Here is a 26,843-nt window from a genome sequence, read left to right as displayed (position 1 = left end):
CACATATACCAAGCTCACAGATAAGAGGCTGGATTTTCTATTAACCACTTGAAATGTTCTCCAGTCATAGCAGAAGAGAAACTCTGCGAGGGAGAAAATAATGTAAGTTGCAAGAGTATCTCCAGCAAATGATAGATATTGTTATGAATTCCTATACACAGCAAGCAGAGCACATTGCCATGTCACACAAGCAACGTCTCCTGATGTGCATTTTTGGAACAGTGCTAATGTCATGGCTGCAAAACTAGGGCTGTTGCTCTCAGGCACTACAGCAGAAAAGCATTGTACAGTGTCTCATCTGAAGGGATCATGGCATTTTGTTGCCCAAACAAGGGGTTAGCCTGGCATTTGTTCAATTTCTGTATTGATAAAAAAATAAGATTAATTGTACATTGGGACGACTGTACATACTGTGCATGTATAAAATACATCAAAACTGTGCATGGATAAAATACATCAAAACCAGCTCAGTAATTAATCTTCCAAATTAGATTACAAAGATAAACTCTCTTTAGATTATCCTCATCAATATATATGAGAGCTGTAAAATCTTTTTGCAGCAGAAACTCAGGTTACTAAATCCTCAAAAAAACCTGTCATTGGTGGCTGTGTTTCCTACTAGGCTAGGTTTTGGCCATGGGCAGACTCGAAATACAGTAGAGAGGTTTCATTTCTAAAAATCCCATTGCTACACTAACATCTTTTTCAAATGTATCAGCATGTTTTAATATCCAATAATTCCACCTAATTACTTACAGAGCCCTGGCAGAGGTTCTGAGAGGGCAGCTGCAGCAAACTGCTATCCCTAATGCCCAGGGGTGATGCAGGACACACCAAACAGAGAACATCCACCTGCACATCCCACAGCTTCATCATTCAAACTATGGCACTAATGAAGGGAGTATGAGAACCCAAGTAGACCTGAAAAGGCCCAAGAAAGCTCACTATCACAATTAGCATTTCTTTAAAAGACAGGTCTTTCCAGCAGTATCCTCACGGACAAGAGACTTCCAAAAGATAGCTATGATAATGTATTTTCCCAAGAATTAATATCCCTGCTTTCTTAATGCATGAAAATGGCAGCCACTACCAAATGCTTTCAGTACTGAAATTTCAAGTCAGTGCTTCAGGCAATCTTTAATAATTTTTGGTGTATTTAAAACATTGCATGAGTGCCCTATCTGTTTCATTATGAGAAACAGGGTGTAAAGAGTACCAGGATGCAATAGCTCCTTCAACTGATAAAGAAGTGTGGGTTTTCGACAGTTGTATGCATTTTGCTTTGTCTTTTATATCTAAATGTGGTTTTCTCATAGTATGTATCATCCTAAGACAAAGCATTTTGTGTGACCTAATGAGATCAGTGGACAGCAAATTCCAGTACACTAAGAATTGTTAAAGAAAAACCCTTTCTTGAATCCAACTTCTCCTTTAGCACGAGGAATTCTCATTTTCCCTGATTACACAGATGTTTTTCCCCTGAATTTCCATCCTAGCATGGCAGCAGCCAGCAGCTGCTCTCCTGTCTGGAATATGCGGCTTTGAATGCAGCCTCTAGTGAAATCCACACATGAAATCTGACGCAAATAGAATCTTGAGATATAAGGAGTCATAAAGGAGATTTGATGAGCTTTAACTGCAGCCAAATGATACACAAGGAACATTCCCTGCAATAACATGTACCTCGTATGGATCCTATTTGCTTCCCCATGATAAAGTGGCAACTTAAGCTGTGAAAATTACCGCCATCCATCTCACCCCATGCATTCACATGCTTGGGAAGCCTAAGTGAATATGCAGCTACGTGTTTTGCAAACAAAATATTCCTGCTAAGTTGAAAAACAGAGTAACGCATTTCACAGGAAATCATCAGGCAATGCATGAAGGCTGGGCATGAGTCCAGCCCATCAAAGCCCATCAACCCTGCTTCACACTGAACTCTTCTGCTCTGTAGGCCAGATTCAGATCCACAGTACAAAGGTCCAAAAACTCTGAAGTCAAAAGGGCAGAATTTATCCCTTAACTCAATATTTTCTTTGTTATATGTTACAAAGGCATGTCCTTTTGTTATTTTTCTGTGCACTGACAGTATTTGTTCTGTCCTCCTACAGGATCTCACCGATGTCACAGTGTGTTTATATGAAGCTTGATGTATGAGGACCACATGGGCATAGGCCCAATTATGCAGATTTATAAGTGTGTGTATATATAGGTTAATTGAACTAGAATAAACTCCAGTCCTCCAGCAGCAGTACATACCCATGATGAAATTGTATGTTCTGCACAACAGTGCTTGTGACTTCTAAAAACTGTTTTGTTAAATTTTCTTTTTTATTTCAGGATATTTCTTTTAAACACTTCCTTGAAATATGAGACATATTTGCATTACTTATGTCACTTTTCCTTTTTTCTACATTACCAGTTCTTTATACACTTCTATCACTTCTATATGCATGACATCTCTTTAAATACGATAGTTAGTTCTTTCACTCATTTGGGTTTTTTTTTTTATCTCTAGTATTATCATCAAACTTTCATTTTCTGCCTGTGGTCCCTTTCTTTATCTACTTTGCCACAGAGAGATCATAATCCAACATTATTAATTATCTGAGAGTGATATTGAAGAATATATTGCTCCTTATGTAATAGGAAAATCTAATTATTTTAATAAAGATGTTATTGAATCCATCATGTGAAACTTTAGTCTGATTTTTTAAGACATTAAGCAGAACTCTTACAATTGCAATATCTGTGACTGATGGTAACATGGCCGTGTAACATGCTACTGTAAATCTACAAGCAGGAACACATTCCAAAATTTTGCCCCAAGAGCCAAACACTAGAGTCTCTGCATATCTTTTTGTGAAGCAGAATGAGTTACTGAGATATCATATAGATGAATATATTCAGAGGTCCAGGGACTGGCAGCAACATTTTCATCTGTCAAATGGGATAGATATTTAAAGCTGGTTTTGCCTGAACAAGTGACAAGATATTTACAAAATTAAATAAAAGAACTACAAAATTAAATAAAAGAACTTCCGCTCTTGTGTTTGCGGGGTTACCAGATGAAGGAAGAAATTATTAATCTGACTCAATGTTCTTAGAAGGCTAATTTATTATTTTATGATACTATATTATATTAAAGAATACTAAACTATACTAAAGAATACAGAAAGGATACTTACAGAAGGCTAAAGAGATAATAATGAAAACTCGTGACTCCTTCCAGAGCCCCGACACAGCTGGACCATGATTGGTCATTAAGTCAAAACAATTCACATGAAACCAATGAAACAACCACCTGTTGGTAGACAATGTCCAACCACATTCCAAAGCAGCAAAACAGAGGAGAAACAAATCAGATAATTATTATTTTCTTTTTTCTCTGAGGCTTCTCAGCTTCCCAGGAGCAAAATCCTGGGCAAGGAGATTTTTCAGAAAATATGACGGTGACACTTCCACCAAGACACAATTTCTCATTCTAATGGCCTGCCTGTAATATCATTGCCTTCAAAATGAAAGGTACACAGCACAACACCTACTTTCACACTCATCTCCATGCATTGTTCTCTTGTGTTAGATGAACAATCCCTGTGGAGGTTTTCACCTAAGTTGCTCAAACACCAACCATGTGGGAAAGCTTATTATTCCCATTTTACAAATGAGAAGACTGTGGAACTAACATTCTCTGTGATCCCATAACTCAGTAAAACCATGATTTGTTTGCCTCTCATGCAAGCACTGCCCAGAGCCTGCCTGCAGTGCACGACCTGCACCTGGCCAGCACAGGGACCCTGGGATGGCATCCACTATGCAGATTGGTACTGAGAAGGCTGGCACATACAAATCCTGAAACTACACACAGACCCATAAATATTTTTAGTAAATGAAAGAAGCACCTGTTTAACCAATAGACACACTGCACAAGTAAGTAGCAAAGGCCAGTCCTGTTTAGTATCTTTATCAAATTATCTGGGTGAGAGGATTGGGTGGACACTCAATAATTTTGCAGATCACACTAAGCTGGGGGGGAGTGTTGGTCTCCTGGAGAACAGGAGGGCTCTGCAGAAGGACCAATGGGCCAAGGACAGGGGTGTAATGTTCTATAAGGCAAACTGCCAGGTTGTGCACTAGGCAGTGCCAGGCAGTGCCACAGTCTGGGGGCAGAGTGGCTAGAAAGCTGCCCAGCAGAAAATGACCTGAGGGTGCTGGTCAACACTGGCTAAACATGAGCCAGTGTCTGCCCAGGGGGCCAAGGAGGCTGATGGCATCCTGGCCTGTACCAGCAGTAGTGTGGCCAGCAGGACCAGGACAGGGAGTGTCCCCCTGTATTTGGCACAGGTGAGGCCTCACCTTGAATCCAGTGCTCAGCTCTGGGCTTCTCCATGCAAGAAGGACATTGAGGTGCTGGAGCATGTCCAGAGGAGGGCAATGGAGCTGGTGAAGGAGATAAGTCATATAAGGAGCAGCTGAGGGAGTGGGGTAGTTTAGCCTGAAGAAAATGGGGGACCTTATCACTCTTACAACTTCCTGAAAGGGACCTGTAGCCAACTGGGGATTGGCTTCTTGTCCTAGGGAACAAGTGACAGGACAAGAGGACATAGCCTCAAGCCATGCCAGAGAGGTCCAGGCTGGAAATCAGGAAGAATTTTTTCACTGAAAGGGTAGATAAGCATTGCAATGGGCTTCCCGAGGAGCTGGTTGAGCCACCATCCCTGGCAGTGTTCAAGAAACAACTTGACGTGGAACTTCACAGAAATATGATGAGTTGGAAAGAACCCACAAGAATCATCCAATCCAACTCTTAACCCTGCATGGACACCTCAAGGATCACACCATGTGCCTCAGAGCATTGCCCAAATACTTCTTGAACTCTGTCAGGCCAGTGCTGTGACCATTTCCCTGGGGAGCCTGTTCCAGTGCCCAACCACCCTCTGGGTCAAGAAGCTTTTTCTAATATCCAACATAAACTTCCCCTGACATAGCTTCAGGCCATTCACCTTCCTCTTTTGCCTTATTTCCAAGAGAAGATTTCCTGCTCAGCCAAGCCAGGCATCTTCCTTGCCTCCTTGACTTCTGACATTTGAGAATTGCCTGTTCCTGTTCACTTAAAGAGGTGATGTTTGAAAAGTGATCAGCACTGATGGACTCAGCACTCCAGAAAAAATTTTCCCAGGTGACATTACTCACTAATTCCTTGAGCATCCTGAAACCTGCTCTCCTCATGTCCAGAGTACAGGTTTTGCTGTAATTTTTCCTCCTGTCAACAGGGATTTTAAACTCAATTGCTTCATGTTTACTGTGGCCAAGACAGCCACCAATCTCCACTTTGCTCACAAGATCCACTCTGTTGTGGTACGGTTTAGTTGATATGGTGGTGGTCAATCAAAACTTAGACTCGATTATCTTGGAGGCTTTTTCCAATCTTCTGTTTTTCTAACAGAGAATGAATGGAAGGTAAGGAATGACCCACTTCACATCTAAATACTCTTTTGGTGGAATTCCCAGAGAAGGGAGAAAGCATGGGGAGAACATAGAGAGATGTTAAGTCAAGAGCTCAAAGTGCCGGCACAACCAAGACCTGAAGCAGTTCACATAGCCACCTTTGAGTATCAGAGACTGGGCAGAGCACTAAAAATGGAAAATCAAATAATGCAATGAAAGAAAAATTATTTACTATTTTTTCTTCTCCTGTGGATGCAGAGACACATAAAGTAAAGAAATCTACATTAAAAATAAGGCTAATTAATTTGTGACAGGGGAGGAAAAAAAACCAACAAAACAAAATGAAAAATAGAATCAGAGTTCATTACCCTGAGAGCTTTTACATTGATGCACATAGGAAAAACTTGGCAGACAGAGCTACTATAGCTTCCTCAGGATCACTGAGGGACCTGGCAAACCAGCAGGGATATCTCCAGGACAGGTTGTCCCTGACAGTTAGCAGGCATAGTGATTCAGCACAGACTGTCAATTAAAGTCTTTATATCACATTTTCTATCATCATAGCAGCAGGCCAGAATTGATATCCAAAATTAAGACTGAAAAAATGGTTTTAATTATTCTGAATTAACAGACAGATACTGTTTATAAAAGATTTATTAAAAGCCTTCAAACAGAAAACCAGGGGAGAAAAAGGGATGGAAAAAGCACTGTTCAACTTTAACTTGCTCAATGCTTTTTATGGATTTGGAAATATATATAATAACACATGAAGAGATTTCAGTGGACTGTTCTTGTGTGCTGATACTACATCTAAGACATTTTGGGAGCTGTTTAGTGTAAACAATTAGTATTAGCTCCCTTCAAGGAGCAGTAAGTGTCCTCAGATACTGGATGGGCTGAGACTTTGAACTTTATACTCATCATCCCCAGCTCAGACCTCAAAGCCTGCTGCCCAGTTCCCACAGGTGCAGAAGCAGAAGGGATGACCTCAGGACCCAGTGGCTGAGAAAATAGAAGAGTTGTTCCTAAAAAGTCCCCTGAAAAGGGTGTCTCCCAAAGGCAGCATTGCCAGCAAGATGAGGCTCAGCAAGCACACACAAGCCTCCCAAAGCCAAAGCAACAAAGTGCCACCATTCCTGGTCTCTGTATGTGGGCAGGAGTAAGCCTGAGCAGGCAAAGGGAACAGAGAAAGGCATTTTTTCCCCCAGGTATGACAGGGAACTTTCAAAAACAGTGTTGGATAATTAAGGGTGGCCTGTGATTCTTGAGTCCCCAATGGACTCAAGAAGAGTATGAACACTGGAATGATACCTGCAAGGAATGAGAAAGAAGAGATGCAAGTGGAGAAGATAAAGTCATTGTCAAAAATGTCTCTTCTGGGTCCTACATATCCCCCCAGGTGCATGTAGCAGCATTGCAGGGTACAGAAGCTATAAGCTTTCTGAAGCTAGGAAATGGATGATGCTCAACATTTACATTTGGTAAGTGGAGGAGAGAAACAGAAGAGTGACTGCCAGCACTCATTGGGCTTAAATTGCTTTTCACCAGCACTGTCAGCTGAACAGGTCTGTGCCAAGACACCAGCAAAAGCTATTAGTATAATAGCATGTTTATGCACTTCAGAGTGGTATTGGAAGGGATTGCAATAGGGATTAACATCAATATGGAGATATCCAGAAAAAAGGAAGGGAAAAAAAATAGGTGGATGGATTCAGAAAAATGAGTGGAAATACAAAGTTTAGGACGAAGCAGTTTTCCAGGGCACAAGTGCACAGATTAGCAAGTTAGATGGTACCCAAACAAAATATCTAGCATTGAAATTAACAATCAGTAAAAATATCCCAGCAGAAAGATGGAGATTCATTGAAACATAACACATTATCGCAAGCAATTATTAAGTTAATTTTTTAAGGATACCAAAAAAGTATCTTTATATACTTTATAATAGGAAGAACTGAAGAATCTGTTCAGAAATCAGTACAGTGACATATGAATAATGTTTGTGGAGTTCAAGGACCTTCTCTAAGTAGTCCAGAAAAAAAGAACCTCACAACCAGCCATTCTCCAATAAAAAAATCATAACTTCTGACAATTTTACCTTCTGGTTTGTTTTTTTTTTAATCAACTAATGGAACAATACCAAGAAATTAGTTGGGATTTCCCATGCAGACCAGACTGAATTAAAGCTGTTACAAAACTCCAGACCAAGAGAGATGAGCTACTCAAAATTTCATTTTTGCAATGCTAACACCTCTCTAGTGGTAAGTTTAAGGCTCTGGAGAGAAAACACTACAAAGCCATCCAACATACTGCACTAGACATTAAACAGAATCTTTGACAGAAGTGTTATATAGAAGCAGGAAGAAGTATGAGTGGAGACTGTTAGACAGTAACCAGCTTAACCCACGATGAAATACTGTACTGCACCAAGGTATGGGTGATCAGTTACAGGAGATAAATAAATCTAGCACATTTCTATGCACACCTCATTATAGAAGTACTTTTTAGAAAACTGACAGAACCCAATACACTGTAAAAAAACCCAAATAAAGCCCCAGCTGACATGCAAAAAAAGGAAGCAGAAAGACATAATGTCTTAAACCCTTAAAATATATTTCTGAGCATTTCCAGTCTATTCAGAATTTAATTCAGCTTTAAAACAGGCCTTTAACATTCAGGTCTTTGTTAGCACATATGTCATTTTAGTATGTGTCAGCACCTTTGGTACGTAAAAATCACTGTGCATTTTGTTTTACCACCTATTTCACAGTTCTTTGTTCCTTGCACCACAAATAGAACTGTGTTTTTGAAAACTCTCTAGACACATGCTGCACTTTTTGCAATCTATTTTCTACAAAGAATTGCTCTCAAACTAGGTAGCACTCTCTCTTGAACATGTAATAAATACAAGAATGTTGAGACACACACAGTAGTTATTTATGCCCAATACGTTTTTTTTTTTCAGTCTGGTAAGTAAATCATTCTTCACCTGAAAGTACATAGAGGCAATTATATTGGTTCCTGCTGAAAGCAGAAAAACAGCACAGAAAATAATAAATAGCAGAAAGAGGGTATTTAAATAGGCACTCAAAGTATGCTATTTACATTAAAGCAGGGAAATGTGATCCCATTTTAGCAGAACCTACAGAATGGTAGTACTGTAGTCTGCCTAAAGACTTAGGATCTTACATCGACTGAGCAATATAATAAAATATGACATTTTGGCCAAAAAAATAAAATTTCAACCATACAGTGAAACAAACTGATGGTAGTCAGGAAAATATCAGAAACTGAATCTCAACAGTTGCAGGAGTTTTTTCAAGAAAAACAGGCTGATTAAAGCCTAAACAGAGAGATGACCAAACAATGTCTTTCTTCATTAAAGTGGCATCATTTCAGATAAATTCTACTGACCACAGTACATTACTTAATAGGGGAATTCCAGTTTTAGTACATCATAAATGATTTCTGAATTAGTATTTTAATGAGGTACCCTAGAGCTGGCCTCTGCAATCAATGGGAAAATCAGATTTGCACAATGAAAATACAATATTTTCTTTTCCCTGATTCCCAAACTGACCCTAAATACTGACCCTAAAATGATGTTGTAACGGAAAGGAAGCTGTGCTATTACAGGAATTTGAAAGATACCCAGAGAAGGTGGGGTGCTTTTGGGATTTATTAGATGTTGCCACTGTAATGCCCTTTCTTTGAAAAACTAGCACATAGTACCATTCCCTGCTGACTCTAAAGCACAGTGAATGTGAGCACAGCTTACAATTATGGCAAACTTTGAAACCTGTCAGTCAAGGAACAGAGCTGCTAATGCCAAACAAAACAGTACATTTACACCTGGGAACTGAGGCTATAAAATAAGAAATACATTTTCTTTGCTCTCATTTATAACAATAGTGGGAGAATTAACTACAGGGGATTCTTAGCATATTTACAAGACACTACAGGAGGCTTTTAGCATATTTACAAGCAACAATGGCATAATTTTGCATGCAGAAGATTAAATATTCTAAAGTCTGCTCTGTCTTTAGTTTCTGTGATTTAAAGCATCTGTATCCACACCTTAAGTTTAAACAGCTCCATGCTCTACTAACTTGTCATGCTCAAAGAGATGGTAATATGAATTCTCTAAAATCAGCAGGGCATTTCAGTTGAAGTCTCTTTTTATTTTATTTTATGCTGCATTTTAAAAGGTGAATGAAAAAAGCTTTTCTAGTGCTTCAAAATAACACCAATTTTTATTTTTAGATTTTCTTTTTGTTTGCAAAAATAAAATGTGCTGACACTAAAGATGTGTGCAGTAGCTCCAGACATGAGATGTGTTAAGCTGCTGGGCTCTACTTCTTTTACAGAGCAAGAATAAGAAATCAATACATTTTCTATTCTGCTCCTTGGTCTTGGGAAATGATACCTGGAGGGGGATAGAAGGAACAGGACAAATGTCAGGAATGTTCTGTGTCTTTTACATACTTGGTTGGGTGCAAATACCAAACTGGGCCTGGCGCAAACAGAAATCTGTTTCCATTCTCCAGTCCTGGGGGAGCCTGGGCCATGGGCTCCTTGGACACAGCCGTGCTCTGTGGCATCTGTTTTGCAGCCAAACAGAGGTGGAGTTGAGGGCTGCTCAGATGGCAAGACTGGCTAAAACTGTTCTTTGTTCACATCTATCTCACATTTTTTAATTTGAAATATAAAACCCAGATTCTGTAAATATCGATGACATCACTCCTAAGTTTTCAGTTTCAAGGGTTTGTGTTAAAATGATGTCCCTGATTTAAGGAGTGCAGTGCATGAGCGCAATGATGTACAGAATTCATCTTTGAGACAGACTGAAGGAGCAAGCCTGATCTTTTTCCCCACAGGAACAGCACCTACAGGAGGCACAGCAGTCACCAGCATATGCTCCCTGCCATATTGCAGCCTACAATCTCTGACAACATTGATCTGTGACATGTGACTGCAGCCTGTGGATAAAAATCAGGTCCACTCCTCCTCTTTCACTGTATTTTAACACATTTATTTGCAGCAAGACTTGCACAAGCCTAAAAGGGAAGATAAGAGAGAAGACAGATGCATCTTCACCTGAATTTAAGAATGCAGATGAGGGATTTTATATAGAAATGTCCCCCAGAGTTCTCCTGCACAGGTACTCATGTCCCAGCTGTAACTTAGCCCACCCACAATCAGCTTCAATTAAAAAAAGAAAAAGCCAGAATTACCAGTTGCTTGAATTTGACACTAATTAACACTAACCAAATCAAAATTTTGTAATATATTTTTGGTAGCTATTATTATTTTTAATACTTTATAATGCATTTACATTTTTAATAAAATTCTGAATACATATCTATAAAATTTCCCTCAAGTTTTACATTAATTCTAATAAAAATTCATTATATATTTATGGAATTCCAGGAAACTTACCAATTATTATGGTTGGAGCTGAACTGCAATGTGTAATACTCACAAGATATATTCATCCAGGAATAATGGATGTAATAATGTCAAAAAAACCTGAAATTTTCCACATGTGAGTTTCTTTTGTAAAAGCAATGCTTTAACCTCTCAGATGAAGTGAGACACCAGAGAAGATAAAATCTGGAAGTAGCTTTGCTATTTTTAGCATAATTATAGCTCACCCCTGAAGGAAGGTGATGAAAAAGAAAGGAGAGTTTCAGAGCTTAGAAACACAGGAGCTTAAGATAGATCCATTTTCTGGTTTTTGTTTTCCCCTTAATTCTGAACACACCCATTTCATTAAATTAAGGCAGAATAAAGACATGGCACTGTATGTGTAGATTATCTGCTTGTGTCTTAGGCTATATATAGGAAGGGTTTTATATATATATGTGTATACATATATAGGGTTTAGTACCTAATGTTATGGCACCAAACGTAGGTTTCCTAACACCATAAAGTCAGCAAAATGAGGCAGGTAGCTAACACAGATGCCCTGATTTCTCCGTGGAAATCCCAATTAGAGAGCCTAAGCTAACTGGGACTGAGATTACATGGCATGTGGGACTCCTCGTCCAACACATGGTTTCATTCACACCCCTACCAAAAGTAATTGTGATTGTAAAATAGGATTTTTGCTCTAAAAAATGAAGATGCTAGTTTGCTTTTTTTTTTCTGTGTCTGATACCATTCCTGCTGCTGTTGCACCATGGTGGGAGCTGCATTCCTCCACAGTTATTTCCTTGTTACTGCTCTGCTTTCCTCTCTTCTTACTAAGTATATGACTGTGTGCTGATCCACAAACCCCAGTAACTCAGAGCTCATGAAAACTGATCCTTTGCCATGCCTGAACTACCATAATAAATAATTTGGATTTAGATCCTGTTGCAAAGTAACAAGACTGCCAAATATTAAGCTAGCAAATAATTAGCTGAGTTTAAAAGTAGTCACTTTTCAACTTCATAAATTGTGACTGGTAGAAACTGAGTCAAGGTCCACCTCTAGTAAGAGATACACTACACTGCTATAAACACAACTGCTCAATACAGCTCAAAATGTGCCAGTTAAAGCTCCCTGAGTATATAAATTCTGTTATCTGGATTATTTACTACTGTAGGATGTGTCACTTTGGTACTATTCATATTACTTGCCTTTACTGTGTGTATATTTCATATTCAATGAAACCCCATATTTATGAAATGATTAAGTGATACAGGATCTCTAAGGCCCCTTTCACAGTAAAATACTTTGATAGCATATGGTCTGACATGCAATTATTTTACTCCATGATTTATTTATATGCTGTAAACTAAAACTATTTAGAAAGTTATCTTCTAGATTTGAATAATGGCCTATAAGAATCTGGCATTATTGCTATTTTATTCAGGAAACTACTATTGTACATAGCCTTGTCTCAGATACATTACTCCATTTCTATGGCTTTGCCATTTTGTATTACTATATCTAGAGCAGTTGAGGGATTCATTCAGGTCTCTTTCACTTCATTATTTTAATTTTTTAAAGTGTATAAAGCAGCTTGACTCACCTTCCATTTTCATTGGCATTTTTACAGCACAAAATTTGTTGCCTACTCTATCAATCTTCACACAGATAGGCAATTTTTACTCACAATTTTTGTTGCCTTTGAAAAGGCTGCACAAGATTTATTTGCACATATATGATATGCCAGCCTGAGCCTCAAGAGAGAATTTCCTTACCTCAAAAATGTTATGGTTTTGGGAAAACTACCTATGGAACACCATACACAACCATGGGATGCACAGTGCCCCTCAGTTCATCCCATTGGAAAACAGAGGAGCCAGCAGAAGTGATGTGGTGAATTTTCAGACACAGCAGCACACTGGAAATCAGCCCAAACTGAAGCTGTCACCTTGCAGTCTCCAGGAAGGCATTTTTCTGTATATTCTGTGGCATGGGATGCAGTGCATTTGCTTGCTAAGTGATCTCAAGAATCATATTGGCAACAAGTAAAACTTGAGCTATATTGATATTCTAATAGACTGCAAAATGACTTCTGAAAGTCATTTTCTGAGGGGTTTTTTATGACCGTTGAAAGCTAACAGAAACTTCTAGGACATAAAAAATACTTTCTTAACTTGTTGCAAATGCCTATTGATACCTTGCCACAAAGAATGCTGCCTTTTAAGATTAATTTTAATGCATTCAAATTATATTCAAATTTCTGTAGGAGAGAGTATTGAATTCTACTAACAGTTTTCCTGTCCTGAGGGAACTTGTCCAGAATCTTCTTCATTTCTCATCAGAAAACCATAAAAATTAGAAAAATAGAAGAAAATAGACTGAATACTTAATAGTGGCATAGCACATATGCATTATTTACAAGGCAAAAGACTTAAGTATTAGAAAAGTTGAAACCAGCTCCTGTATTAAAGAAAGGGATGTTAGAGATAAGATTACATGACTCCAATACTAATCTTTTAGGCATTTTGAATTCAAATTCTATTTGGTAAGAAACACTGTAGATCGCTGTACATTTATGAACAATAGCCAAAAACATCTTTCCAATTTTTAATAGAGTTGGAATAGGGGGAAAATCGACTTAAATTAACAGGATTGAAGAAGTGAGTAAAGGCTTGCAAATTCAAATTCTTTTGTTTCTAAAACCTGATTAGACAAATATGTAACGAAAAATTACCACAAAATGATAAATATCTTGTGAAAAAGACCACCACTGCTTTATGAGATTGGACCTGTCTCATTGGTCTTCAAGCAGGCACTCTCAAAACCACATATACTGTCAGTGGAAGGGAGAGAATTAGAGTTTCCACACACAGAGTTTGACCCACTGTGTTGTTGCAGCACAAGAACCATGTTTCAGTCACTCAAAATGTTTGAGCAACTCTGTGTCTTACAGAAGCCACAGAGCAGAAGGGATCTTCAGCCTCTCAGGATGACACTAATACTTTAAGCTGCTAAAAATGAGCCCATGTAAAGAAACCCCTATGACCACCTACTCTTGCAAGCTAAATGTAAGACCACGTATTTGGTTCACAGAATTAAATATTTGACAAACAGGCAATGCCCAGTGGATGTTTAATGTACATGTTTAACTTCTCAAAAGGATATAGTGCATGCCTCGTAGAAGACAGAGTAGAAGGAGACAGAAGCAGCAAAGAGACCAAACCAGGGTGTTTTTCTGAGATGTCTGAAGCCAGACCTGTTGTACCTGGCAGGGAAAACAGCTACTCATGATCTGGTTTCACAGGCCAAAGAATTTCCAGATCCTAAGAAATTCAAGTCTACATCTACATCTAACTTTCTTGTAAAATATAACAATAACAAAGAAAATTCTAAAGTGCTGCCCATCATTACTGCCCTGCAGTATGAAGTTACCAGTGTTCTATTACAAAGTATATCTAGGCACAATGCTAAACACTCACCATGCACACGTGCATCTATAGAGTTATGGACTCTTGCTGAGGCTTTGTGACCTCTCAGAAGCATTTGTTTCTACTGCCCGAAGGCAGCCAATGTGCTTTGTCTGCACTTATTCTACCTGAAGTCCAGCACTCCTGAGCCTACAGCACCACTGCAAGGCCTGGAACTTACCAACCCATCCCACACAGGATGTCTCAATTATTAGCTGGAGATTTTTTGGCAACTCTACAGAGATCCTTATTTTAACATATACCACATCTCATAAAATAATAAAATCATTCGGTTGGAAAAGACTATGCCCCTGTCATGACTTCCTGTTATTTATGATTTCTGTTATTTTCCTGCCTTCCTTTTAGATTTTACTCTAGCTGCTCTTTCAGAACCAATTTTCATGTAACGACATTTTAATACGTATTTCATTTTCTTGCAGGTGGCAGGGGAGTCAGAAACAGTGGAATTTTTACTGTTTAAGACAAAGATGTACTCACTTCCAGAGTGGTACTTCTTTTTGCTCTCTCTTTCTTCCTTTCTTTCTTTTCCTTGATTTACTTTCTCTTCAATCTTTCTTGTATTTGGTAATATTTTTCTTCTACTGCACATGTTAAAAGAAATCAGAAAAAAAAGCCAGTAGCAGATATCTGAAGCCTCCTTTTCCCAATGTCACCTAGCCTGAATTAATTGTAGACATCTTGACCACTTTCCATTTCCACACAGATTTCTGCTTTCTAGTTATTTCCATATTCTCTGTATCATTTCCTTGTTTTCTGTCAATTCTTTTTCTTTCTCTCATCGTTGCCTCCTGACACCACCTCATTCCATTCAATTCAATACCTCATTCAGCATATTAGCAACAAAAGACATAAACAAGTGGCGTTTCCCTCTCAAAAAACACATTTTCATGGTCAATTTAGAGACACTGTATGAGCAAGGATTACTGACCTTTCTCACATGCAACTTGTTAATGAAAATGATCTGTGTAGAGAAACCTTTTCTGGGGTATCAAGACCATTTATGATGATATATGTACAGTGCATTATTGTTATTTAATTCACACTTCTAGATTTTAAGCTTAATGCAGAATGGCTGTGTTTTCAGAGTGGTCATTATTTATACAGAATATCTCACAGTGCTTTGCAGAACCTGAAAACCTAGATTATTTGTCATTAGAAATCCTGCTTAGTATGAAACAATAGTTGCTGTTCTGGAGGAACAAAAAGTTAATCCTCAGGCTTTCAGCACATGTTTTTGGTATAAGAGCATCTTCCTCAGTGGCCCATCTTCTTTTCCCAGGCTTGTCCTGAAAATCCTACATTCTTTAACCAGCACAGGACCAATGTGAGAAATAATTAAACTTGCTTCCTCAGCATCATATCACTTCCCCAGAAACTCCAACTGATGTCAGCAGTACAAGCTTTAAAGGCACCTGAGTAGACTGCTGGCAGTTGTATGAGAGAGAAAAAAAGATTATAAGCGAACACTTCTCAGCCAGACCTACCTTGTCTGACTCTGCTTCATATCAAAGCTAAAAAATGTACAGAAACCCTGTCACCATTTCAGCTAATCAAATTCTGTGGTTGCTGGCATGTGTGCACACACACTGACCTCTACAATGTCATGACTTTCAGGTTGCTCATTGATTTCCAGGAATCAAAAATGCGATGCAAATAAGGAATTGCCAGTCAATTAGCTCTTATCAGGAGCTCGCAGTCTGCGGCAATGGGATGGCACGCAGTTCTGCATAACAATTGGAAACAAGCCTTTTCTAGCCAGGTAAATGTCCTCAAAGGCAAGACGTGTCCCCTTTCAAAGAAGAGATGTAGTCAGCAACATGATTAAAGCCTTTGCACAAGATACAGGACTGATTTTAACATTTGTCAGCAATTTCAGATGGTATGAGCCGTCCCTTCCCACTTATCCCATACATGTGATACCAATGTACTCACGGTTTCAGACTGCACACAGAAGGAAAGCTTTTCTTTCCTCCTTATTACTCTTCAATTCCATCACTGCCAGCTAACTGTAATGAATCTATTTGGAGCTTCTTTAAAATGCCTATCATTTACCATATGTTCATTTAATTTTTAAGAGACAGCTATATAATGCAAGCTGCAATTTTTTGCCTACCAATATATGTCATTAAAATGAATATTCATGTGGCATCACCTACCAGACCCATTAAAAGGCTTGTAAACACAGCCCACCAGTGCCTCTGGCACTCGTCAATTATGAACTTTAACTCTCTGTCTGCAAGTGCTAATCTCAGTATAAAATAGAAAAATAAAATATTGGCATAAATTATCAAAGTTTATCAGTTTCATTAGCAAATTGGGATTTTTATAGTAACTCCAGCATGCACTTACCTTTATTAAAAGTCATTAAAAAGTTACCCTTGACTGGTCCATACAAATAGAAAACCATTTTAAATATATTATAATTTTTGTGGCTAGATTTCATGAAATTGCCATTATCCAAAAGGAATTGTTTTTACCAATTCCAGAAATATTACCATATATTATCTTAAATCACAGAAACCTACAATAGTTTGTGTTGGAAGGGACTTTAAAGATCATCTAATTTCAAGCACCCTGACACGGGCAGGGACATCTCCCACTAGACACATTGCTCAAAGCCCCATCCAACTGGTCTTGAACACTCCCAGGGATGGACATTTACAGCTTCTCTGGGAAACCTGTTCCAATGCCTCACCATCCTCCCAGCAGAGAATTTCTTCCTAGTATCTAATCTAAATCTACTCTCTGCCAGAGCAAAGCTACTTTCCCTTGTCCTGTCACTACATGCCCGTAGAAAAAGTCCCTGTCTCCCTTTAGGTACTGGAAGGCTGCAATGAAATCTTCCCAAGGCCGCTCTTCCCCAGGCTGAACAATCCTAGTTCCCTTTGCCTTTCTGCACAGAAATACTTCATTCCTCTAATCATCTTTATGGCCTCCTCTGGTCTTGCTCCAACAGTTCCATGTCCTTTCTGTGGCACCCCAGAGCTGGATGCAGGGTTCCAGGCGGGCTCTCACCAGAGCAGAGCAGAGGGGCAGAATCCCCTCCCTCCCTGCTGCCCACGCTGCTTTGGATGCAGCCGAGGACACGTTTGGCTCTCTGGGCTGTGAGTGCACATGGCTGGGTCATGTGCAGCCTCTCACCCACCAGCACCCCCAGCTCCTTCTCACAGGGGCTGCTCTCAACCTGTTCAGGAGAGGTACTGCAGAACCTGTGTGTGACATAAAGGCTCTGCTGCCTTTTCTCTTGTGGAAATTATCAGTGCAAAGGCCAATCAAACACCAGTTTGTGTGTGGGAAAAGAGGACCAATAGCTCATTAGGAGCTGGGTGATCCAGAGTGTTCTACCCTGGCTTGTCCTTGTACAATTGGTGTGCAGGGTAACACACCCTAAGAGCATGTGAATGAAAAGGTGCTGCCATTCCACACATACAGCATTTGGGGTAAGCCTCATCCCACCTGACCATGAATGTGTCCAGGGCATCCACAGCTCCCTGGACAATCTCTGCATTTGACTAAACAATACAAAGAATATGCATACCCTTAAAAACATGGAGTTTACCTTCTTTTTTTTTCCATATGTGCCAGATTCCTTTCAGTCTACGTATAAGAGTTCACTTTGGGAGGTTGTTGCTCCTGAAAAGGTCTAGGCTTTCTCTGAGGGCTCACACTTTAAAGGAGCAACCAAGAGAAACCCAGTTATCTGTCACTACTCCCTGGCCAGAATTTTCCCATCCTCTGCAAACACTGCCAGGAAGCAAATTCTTGTTTCATTTTATTTCAGGCAACAAAATAATTTTTTCCAAGCAGTCAGGTTTTTCAAAATATGAGTTCTTGTTGATACTCAGTTTTTTGGGAATGCAGCCTTAGTGTAACACTTGTGTGAAATCCAAGGCCCTTTGAAAATCTGGCCCTCATGCAAGCCAGTGCCAGATATACAACATGTTGTATATACATGTGCTGAACATTCAGCACCTAAAAACCCTGGGCATGCAATCTTCCAAAAGGTTGGCAGTAACCATCCAAGCAAGTCATTTACCAGAATAAACATAGGATCTTACTCAAAGCAGGCAACTAGGAACTGCTCTGAATTTCCAGCAGTCTATTCTACACCATGTCGGTGCAAATGTCTTTATTTTTCATTTTGGTCCTTGTACCACTGGACAACTAAACAGATGGTACATGAACAGTATGCAAAACATTTAATAATGCCAGGCAAGGTACAGTCATACCAGCTGTTCTGGCCTGCTGACCTTGCTGTAGTTCAGACAACACTGAAAGAAAGATGCATGCCATTTTATTCTCTTTTTTCCCTCCTGAGTTCTCTTTTGGTGTAACCTCTACAAAAGAGAAGCTAAAACTAGGAAATTAGACTTAGATGCTTTAAACACAAGAAGAATTCTACACATTCTACCTTGCCCACTTTGTACTAAAGACAGAAAAATAATGCAACCTGTAAAAGTGCTGCCTCCACAGCCTCATTATCCTTCCCAGGTCTATGGCCAAATATCTGTATAGCACATTAATTATGACCAGAATTTGGCTACAGGTGATTATATAAGCTGAAAGTACAAAACAATTTGCAAAAACGCTCCTCTAATGAACTATGAGTGCTGGAGTGGTAGGAGAAGAGGATACCTACCTCACCTTACTTATGTGCCACCTTTAAAGTCAAAGAACTGTAGCTCCTGAATAAGGATTGATAAGATAAGGTGCTTTGTCACCCGTAAGCATTTCTTACTGGACAAAAAGGAGCAGATGGAGTCCTTGGGCCAGTTTTTCCAGCCAAACCCATGTTGCAGATGATGATATAGAAAAATAGGAAATTTAGAAATACTCCTGCACCAACACAAGGCTCTTGATTTTGTTCTTGCCCCAAGCACATATATTTTTACTAATATCTGAGCTTCTAAAAGTAAAACAAAGTAAAAGTTAGAAACAACAAAGGTTCATCAGCATTAACAGATCAAAAACCACTACAAAATTACAAAATAAGCCAAAACTAAGAATTAAATTAATCCAAGATTTGTGAGAAGTTATTTCAGTCTACATTTCTCATGCACATCTCAGGACACTTTCCTACTTCAGGTTCACTTTAGCATGCTCAGCTCACTCCTGCTTCACTGCAAGGGTTGAACTTGAATTCCATTTTGAATTGTTGGCTACCTTCACAGAACCTGGTTTTATGCTTTGCAAAGATAAAAACATAAATGTCTCATAGAAACCCTGATGTTAACAATATTTGAGCATTTCAAGTTAGTTGGGGGATCTTTGCATGAGGGCACACCACACCACAAAGAGATATTTAGCAAAGTGGGCTCAGTAAATATAGGAAAAAAACCTTGTTAGGCCACCTGGCCATTACAAGACAATGCTTCCCCCATGTTTGATCTTTTTTTAGGAATGAACAAGGGTACTTCTAACATCCCCCTTAGCTCAGGTTCTCCCTCAGTGAGCCAATAAGCCTTCATTAAGCTATCTGAATTACTTTTTAAATTAAGAGAGCAGCATACATTCCTGCAAACGAGAACAATAAGATGTTTTTGGCAATGATCCTGCTCACTAATTACAATATTCTACATTTATGTACTTCCTTTCATCTCCCAAGGTTCCAGAGTGCCTCACTAAACAGTGGGCTCTGCTCACAATTGTTGCCTCCCCACCACATCACTTTTGCTCACAGGACATGCGAAGTCTCACCGACTTCACAGGTGTTTGCCTCACACACAGAGACAAAAATGCCACTGTTGACACTATATTCAATAAATTTCATTAGCATAGAAAACATAGGAACAATGCATTCAGGTCAAGGAAACTGGTCTCATCCAATGAAATCTGGTCAAAAAAGAAAAATGTTACAACCAGGCAAACCTACAGTACCTTAAAAGCAATGGCAGCAACTGAGATACAGCTCCTAAACTCCTCCTGAGAGCACTGATGCTCCTGGTGTTTACAGTTACACATTAAAATCCCTGCCACAGGTGAAGACACTCACACTGCATAGTTAATTACAGCCACCTTTCACCATGAGGACATAAGTCAAAACCAAAGGCCACACTCCAGTATTCCTTATGGTTGTGGCCCTCCTCTCCCCACCAGCTGATCACACAAAGTGAACCACTATCACCATGCTGTCACCGAAGGACAAAAGCCAGCTCTCCCTACCAAGAAACCATGGATAGCCTATGTCTGGGCACCACCTGTTGACAAAACAGCAGTAACATGTCAGCTCAATTACATTAACTGAAGTAAAACCACTCCCAACAAAAACATTTCTAGCTGAGAAAGCCCCCGCAACACAGCCGTGCAGACTTCACAAAATCCCCTGCAGCTCTTCATTTCTGACCAACAAAAGCTGGGAAGATGGAGCAACTCCCACAGTCAAGGTCTTGGCAGAAAAACAGTGCCTGCCCTCCCACACATCCCCCCACCATAATCACAGCTGGGCTCAGCATGGGGCCATTTTCTCCCAGGCTTTTTTCTATTAAATGGAAGGGATTGTGATTTTGTTTTGTTCTAACAACTGTGAAGTGCCTTTTTTTACCCCTGCAAAGCACTGCCATCCCTTAGACCCTCAGACCTTCTATGAGTGCAGAGCTGTGTAATCCATCTCAGAAACCTGTGATTTTGTGCATTGTGCTGGTTGAGTTGTGAGCAGGGCTGAATGGGAGCTCTCATCAACCCATTAATTCATAACAAGCCACTCCACTAAAGTCACTGTTTGTCCACTTAGGATAGAAGGAAAGGAGAATGTCAGCAGTGCTTCAGCAGCTGCTTCAGCTCCTTTTAGACATTTGGTAAGTGGATGTGTACATAATCACACGCTGAAAAGGAAAAGGCAAGGGGGATGCAGCACTCTGCAGGAGGTGGTTCTGGCACCAGCCATGGCCACTCAGGTCACAGGTCCAGCAGCACAAGCATATGCTCCTCACACATCTCTTACAGGAACATCAGGAGTTTGGACCCCATCAGTCACACTGGTTTTAACCCCAGACAAACTTCAAAGTTTTCTTGATTTATACATATATGAGATCAAAATAAGCCCCCCCACCATCTTCAGCTCACTGTAAACAAAAAAAGTTCTTGCAAGTCTGACTGGCCCAAAAATCAAAGTCTCTGAGCCTTTACAGGGAGGCAACAAATCTGAAACCTTCACAGAATTTATTTTCTTCTTCAAATAATCACCAGTTGGACTTGTGTTTCTCATTTAGAAACTTTCTTTCCATGTAATTACAATATTCAAAGAAACATGGTAAAAAGTGTGACAAGACAGAGCAAGTTTAATTTCTGCAAGTGAAAAAGTATGAAACAATTACAGAAGGAGGACTCACACTCTGATGAGAGACACCTCCCATACAGTGCTCAGTGAGCTAACCAGGAGAGAATACAATTTGCATAATGTTAAATTAGCAGCATAAATATATGCTAATCATACCCAGCTGCAAGCATCTCGCTTTATCTCATGTGCTTAGAACAATGAAGTGATATAAAAAATTAAAGATAAGCTTGTGTTGCAAAACTTAAAGGCAAATCCAAAGTTCCTCGAACTTGAAGCTTGTTCTTAGCTTGGGATCTTTAGAAGATTTCAGGCAGAGCAGTCCCTGGAGTGTCTCTGTATTTAACTTTCCCCACACGCTCTCACTGCCAGCCTATCTCTGCAAAGACCTGCTGACCTACTGTTCTCAATGCACCATTTTCATCTTGCAGACTTTCCATCAGCTTTCATTAAGTTCCAGATCAAGCAGAAGCGGTTTTGAAATTATTTACAGCTTAAGTTGCCACCATCAGGAGTTAAGCACAGCAAAGCATCTAACATGACTGGAGCTGACGGGTCCCATTGTAATAAAAAAATCAAAATAAGGGGTTTCTAAATGAATTTCCCCAAAAGGCACAGTTATTCGTGACTATAGCTTGGGTTATAGCAAGTCTATATACTATGGGAATATAGAAACATATTAACTGCTGACCAGAACACATGCTTTCAGGTTGGTTTCTACACAGATATTTAGAAAATGCTTCCAAGTGCAGGTAAACAGAAATTTTTCAATAATTTCTGGTATTTTGTTGAAGGAAAAAAAAAAGATACCTATAAATCTCTGCATTAGCAAACCCAAATCATTTGCAGATGCATATACCACTCCAGACTCTGCATGAAGAAAGCAAATCAAACACAAATAAAAGCAGGAGTTGATATTCAACCTTTAAACCAAAAGACTATTACTTAAGTAAGTGATTTAGCAAAATCTAAGATACAATTTTATAGCCTGGTGATGGCAAGAAGAGTGGTAATGACTTTAAGGGAATGCTTTAGAGTTTTCTATATCAAAATAATTGCAGACTCAATGCAAAATATTTGCAAATGAGAGAAGTGAGATCTTTCATATTTCATGCATATATTTGTAAGTACATCATAAAGTTCATACCTAAGAAGAAGCTTTTTCTGGTATGGGTACTGCATGTGTATGCATAGTCTGTTGATACAAAACCAAAACAGATTAGGAAAATCAATACTCAATTCCTTTCCTAGATTTTTATCCACTGTAGTACACAAAAGCAATTTAGGTCCTGGCTGCACTGGATCCTTACTTCAGCATTTATTAGATGAGTGTATTTGTCATTTCTTCTGACAAACAGTAGATAACAGGTGGCAAATCAAGATAGTTTTATATTTAGTACATTTTTTAAATGTAAGCAAAACAGAAAACTGTTTAAAAAAAATATATTTCCTTTCTGACTCTCAGAGAGGCAAGAATGAGAAAAAGCATCAGCCATTTTTGACCATGACCACAACCACTTGTATTCCATGAGTCCAGGGGCTTTCTAAAATGCTGTCACTAGAAAATAGTTCCTAAAATGTTGCCACTAGAGGAAGAAAGGCTGGAGTCAGGATTAGCTGACTGTTTCACACATCTGAATAAACACTGTGTGTTCAAGACCACACTGTATGAAAAGCATCATTCTCTCACCTGACGTTGACTGGTTTGCAGACTAAAGCTATAGAAACAAGAAAGAAACAGAGTTTTATGTTGGTACAAAGAAGAGAAATTAAAATTAGTTTTAACCACAAAATACAGGAAATTATTCTGGTAACCTCACAGGATGAGACAGTTTGGGTGCTGAAACTTAGCTGCAGTCGAGTATACTTAATATTATCTATTAGGTATATCTAGCTATCCATTAGATATATTTATCCATCTATCTATCCAATTTTAAAATGATTAAATTATATTCAAAATATCTGACAAGGATTTAGGTCAACTAAGAGTATTTCTTTCCTAACAAGGATTTTTAAAATTTTGTTCACTTTAATCTGTGTTTCCCTTCTATCTTTTGAACAATGTCAACTGCACCAATTGTCCATGTTACATCCCCAGCCTTTTGACTGTATCAAGGACTCTGATTTTTCACCATGTCCTGCATGGATGTGTTCCTGTCCTCCTCTGTTTTCAGCATTCAGTAGGATGTGTATGAAATTCAAGTATTACTGTCTGTTTTTCAGAATCTCCTGAAACTGCAGCACAGTGAAAAGAAAATGAGTCACAGCTCCAGGAGAAGGAACCCCCATTGAAGACTAAGGGCGAAGACACAAATTGCCTGGTACTGGAAATAAATAGAAAGTTGAAACACAGGACTAGATGGACTGCTGCATCTGCCTAGTGTGTTTTCATACACTGATTCACATGAGAACCAACAAAAAGGAGGGCCATGGATCAGAATCAGTGAAACATTAAAACCAGAAGGAAGTTCTATAGGAGATGCTTTACAGTCACAAATTCAGGAGCCAGGAAAACAAGAAATGAATGAAAGCAATTTGAAATTGTCCACAGATCTTTTAAAAATAAAATATCGCAGACTGAGGAGATTGTGCGTTATGAATAAGGCTAATGAAAGTAAGCTGACAGTAACAAAAGTAATGATTTCAACAACTTTCATTCAGTGAAGCAAAAAATTAATAATTTCAGGGACAGAGATATATGTACCCACTCCTGTCACAAAAAATAGTACATTAGCAGAGCAGCTAATGTCCAAAACTTATGTATCACCTTCTTTTATTCCTAAACCACAGCCACATACCCTCTGCTCTGTATTAAACTGGATTATTGCAATTGCTGCCTCAGCACTTCTTCACTTCTCTTCCAAATCCCAGAATATAAGGTGTGCTGCTTGTTGGACAAAAGACAGGCCTGGTTTAGCAAAATTATTCAGCTTCCATCTCCACATCCATAACAAGTAGATCATCTGCTCAAAACACAAGAAAAAAGCTAAAATACCATCATTTCTAGGATATTTGTGGTACTTTAAAGACATCTATGCTCTAAAAACTGAATTGAGACCTCCAATGTATTTCATACAAGTCCTCCAACAGTTGTCAAGTAGTAATGACTTTTACAGACTAGGAAAGATTAGCTTTTGTCTTTTTAATATAATATCTAATTCCCAACTGGAATAAAGTACTGAAAATGGTCTATTTCTGCAGAATTCCTTTCCTTTTGTCATGGTTGAAGTCATCTGTACCTTTCAACACACTTGCAGCACTACATAAGGATTCATCTAAGAAATCACTGAAAGTTGTTTCAAAATAGCCTAATCCTTACCCACATGTGTAATACTCATTATTATTAAAGTACATGAATAGAGGAAGGGAGACTATACAGCCTGGGACCAAGCATTGCACTGCTCCATGAAACTGAAGAGTTACTGCCATTCATACCAAGCAACTGAAGTACAAACATTTCTTTTACACCATACCAAAACTATATCAAAGTGTACTGCACAGCTGATGGTTTTCTTGATGGCACTACACCTGTTCATTTCATGAGGTTTTAATGGTTGGGATGAGAGAAACTGAGCTTTAAAAGGACCTCTCAGAAATAATGGAATTATTCTCATAAACTTCATGACTGAAATATATTCAAAGACAATTTAAAGAAAAGATTGCTCATAAATACAAATGTGTATTTTTTATTACTTTTTTTAAAATACACATTAATTTCTCCAACCTCAGAGGCTCTCTCTTATCTTTTTTCTGGGGAGGAAAAAGAAAATTCACCACATGCAAAAGGAATATAATTCATCTTCACTAGCATTGTTTGTGATTAGTACAACACTTAAACCCCACTTGATGAACTGATTAACTGGTAAAAAACAAAAAAAGGTATTATTTTTCACAAACTACAGAATACTTGTAAGGGTTAAACAGTGAGGTCAAGATTGCTGTGAATACAAATATATTGCAAGTCCTGTTTCATAAATATTTGTGTATTTCTGTTTATAAAACATCTGCACTATTAGTTCTGAGGAAAGCATAATTATGACTTGATGGGCAGGCTAATAATCAGCATTCTTTCACCCTTATGTGAGTCCTTATAAAATTACATTTTTTTTGTCAGAGCTGCAGCTGTATAAAAACCTCATTCCTTCTTAGAACATGCATTTAACTTCTGAGCATATAAATGGCGTTATTGTGTAAACTTATTCAAAAGGTCAAATCCTTTCCTCTGGAGCTGGATAAGTGTTAAAAATACCTATCACAACACAAAATTTCTACTTCAAAATATCTGAATTCCAGAGAAAACCCATTTTGTTTAGTTTACCTTTTTCAAAAAATAAGCAAACAGACAAACAAAACTGCTAGCATTATAATAAACATCATGAAACTCAAATAATAATTCTGGGACTGTATGTTTTGTCTGTCTACTGGACTTCAGTGCTAAGAAGTCCCCCATTCTTTCACCATGCAGCAGCCCAGACCTGTTTATGGGGCTGTCCACAGCCCCAGAGCTCCCACCATACAGCTTATCTGCATGGTACTGAAAACATTTATCACCTCAGGGACCCTCAGCTACATTCCATATAATTACTGAAATGACAGCAAAGGTGGGAAGAAAGGTTGCCATGCACTGATTAACTAGAAGATAGAGCTGGAATACCTGTTCTAAACTAAACTGGCTAAAACTCTTTGGGGACTTCTTCCTGCCTCCAGTTCTCCCCCAGCACTCAGTGCCCCATTCCCTCCCAGGCTGAGGAAACAGGCACTTTTCAGAATAACCAAGGGTGCCCTGCCTGTGTCACTCCAGGGACACCCCAGCTTTCCTACAAGCAGCCAAAGGCGCATACACGACGTGGTACAGACCATAAGCCCAAACCATCTCACCCAGATTTGTTTCTTCTGAAGAGATCATTATTTCTTTTAAGCTGAAGGAATCCTCCTGTCTTCAAACTCTCTTTCCACAAAAGAAAAGGCAGATCCTCCTTTCAATATCCAGGTTTTAAAAACAAAAAGCCTGCTCACAACCTGGGAAACTAAAAAGGCAAACTGAACACTATCACAGATAATACCTTTTACTCAGTATCAACTGCAGTAATTTAACCTCATCTTCTCTAAATTACAGTTCAATTACTTATAGTTTAAAAATCAGATGGGATGATGAGCCCTTTCCATCTTTTCTTTGCCTCATTCACATGGCCATGCCAAAAGCCATCAAAACATATGGC

The 26,843-nt window shown here is 38.9% G+C and overlaps 1 protein-coding gene across 4 annotated transcripts in view; it reads right to left on the bottom strand.

The window, feature by feature from the left end:
• Window positions 1-26,843, bottom strand: part of SMYD3 (SET and MYND domain containing 3) — a 379,752-nt gene that overhangs the window by 207,295 nt on the left and 145,614 nt on the right. The window contains exon 1 of one of the 4 annotated variants that reach the window (XM_077175750.1): window positions 16,284-16,306. The exons of the other annotated variants lie outside the window; for them this stretch is intronic. The gene's annotated coding sequence lies outside the window, so the exon portion shown is untranslated. Of the gene's footprint in view, window positions 1-16,283; window positions 16,307-26,843 lie in introns of those variants that run through there. 4 annotated transcript variants of the gene reach the window in all.

Source organism: Agelaius phoeniceus, chromosome 3 (genome assembly GCF_051311805.1).
Source record: "Agelaius phoeniceus isolate bAgePho1 chromosome 3, bAgePho1.hap1, whole genome shotgun sequence".
Classification (NCBI taxonomy): domain Eukaryota; kingdom Metazoa; phylum Chordata; class Aves; order Passeriformes; family Icteridae; genus Agelaius; species Agelaius phoeniceus.
This window is presented reverse-complemented; position numbering and strand designations above follow the sequence as displayed.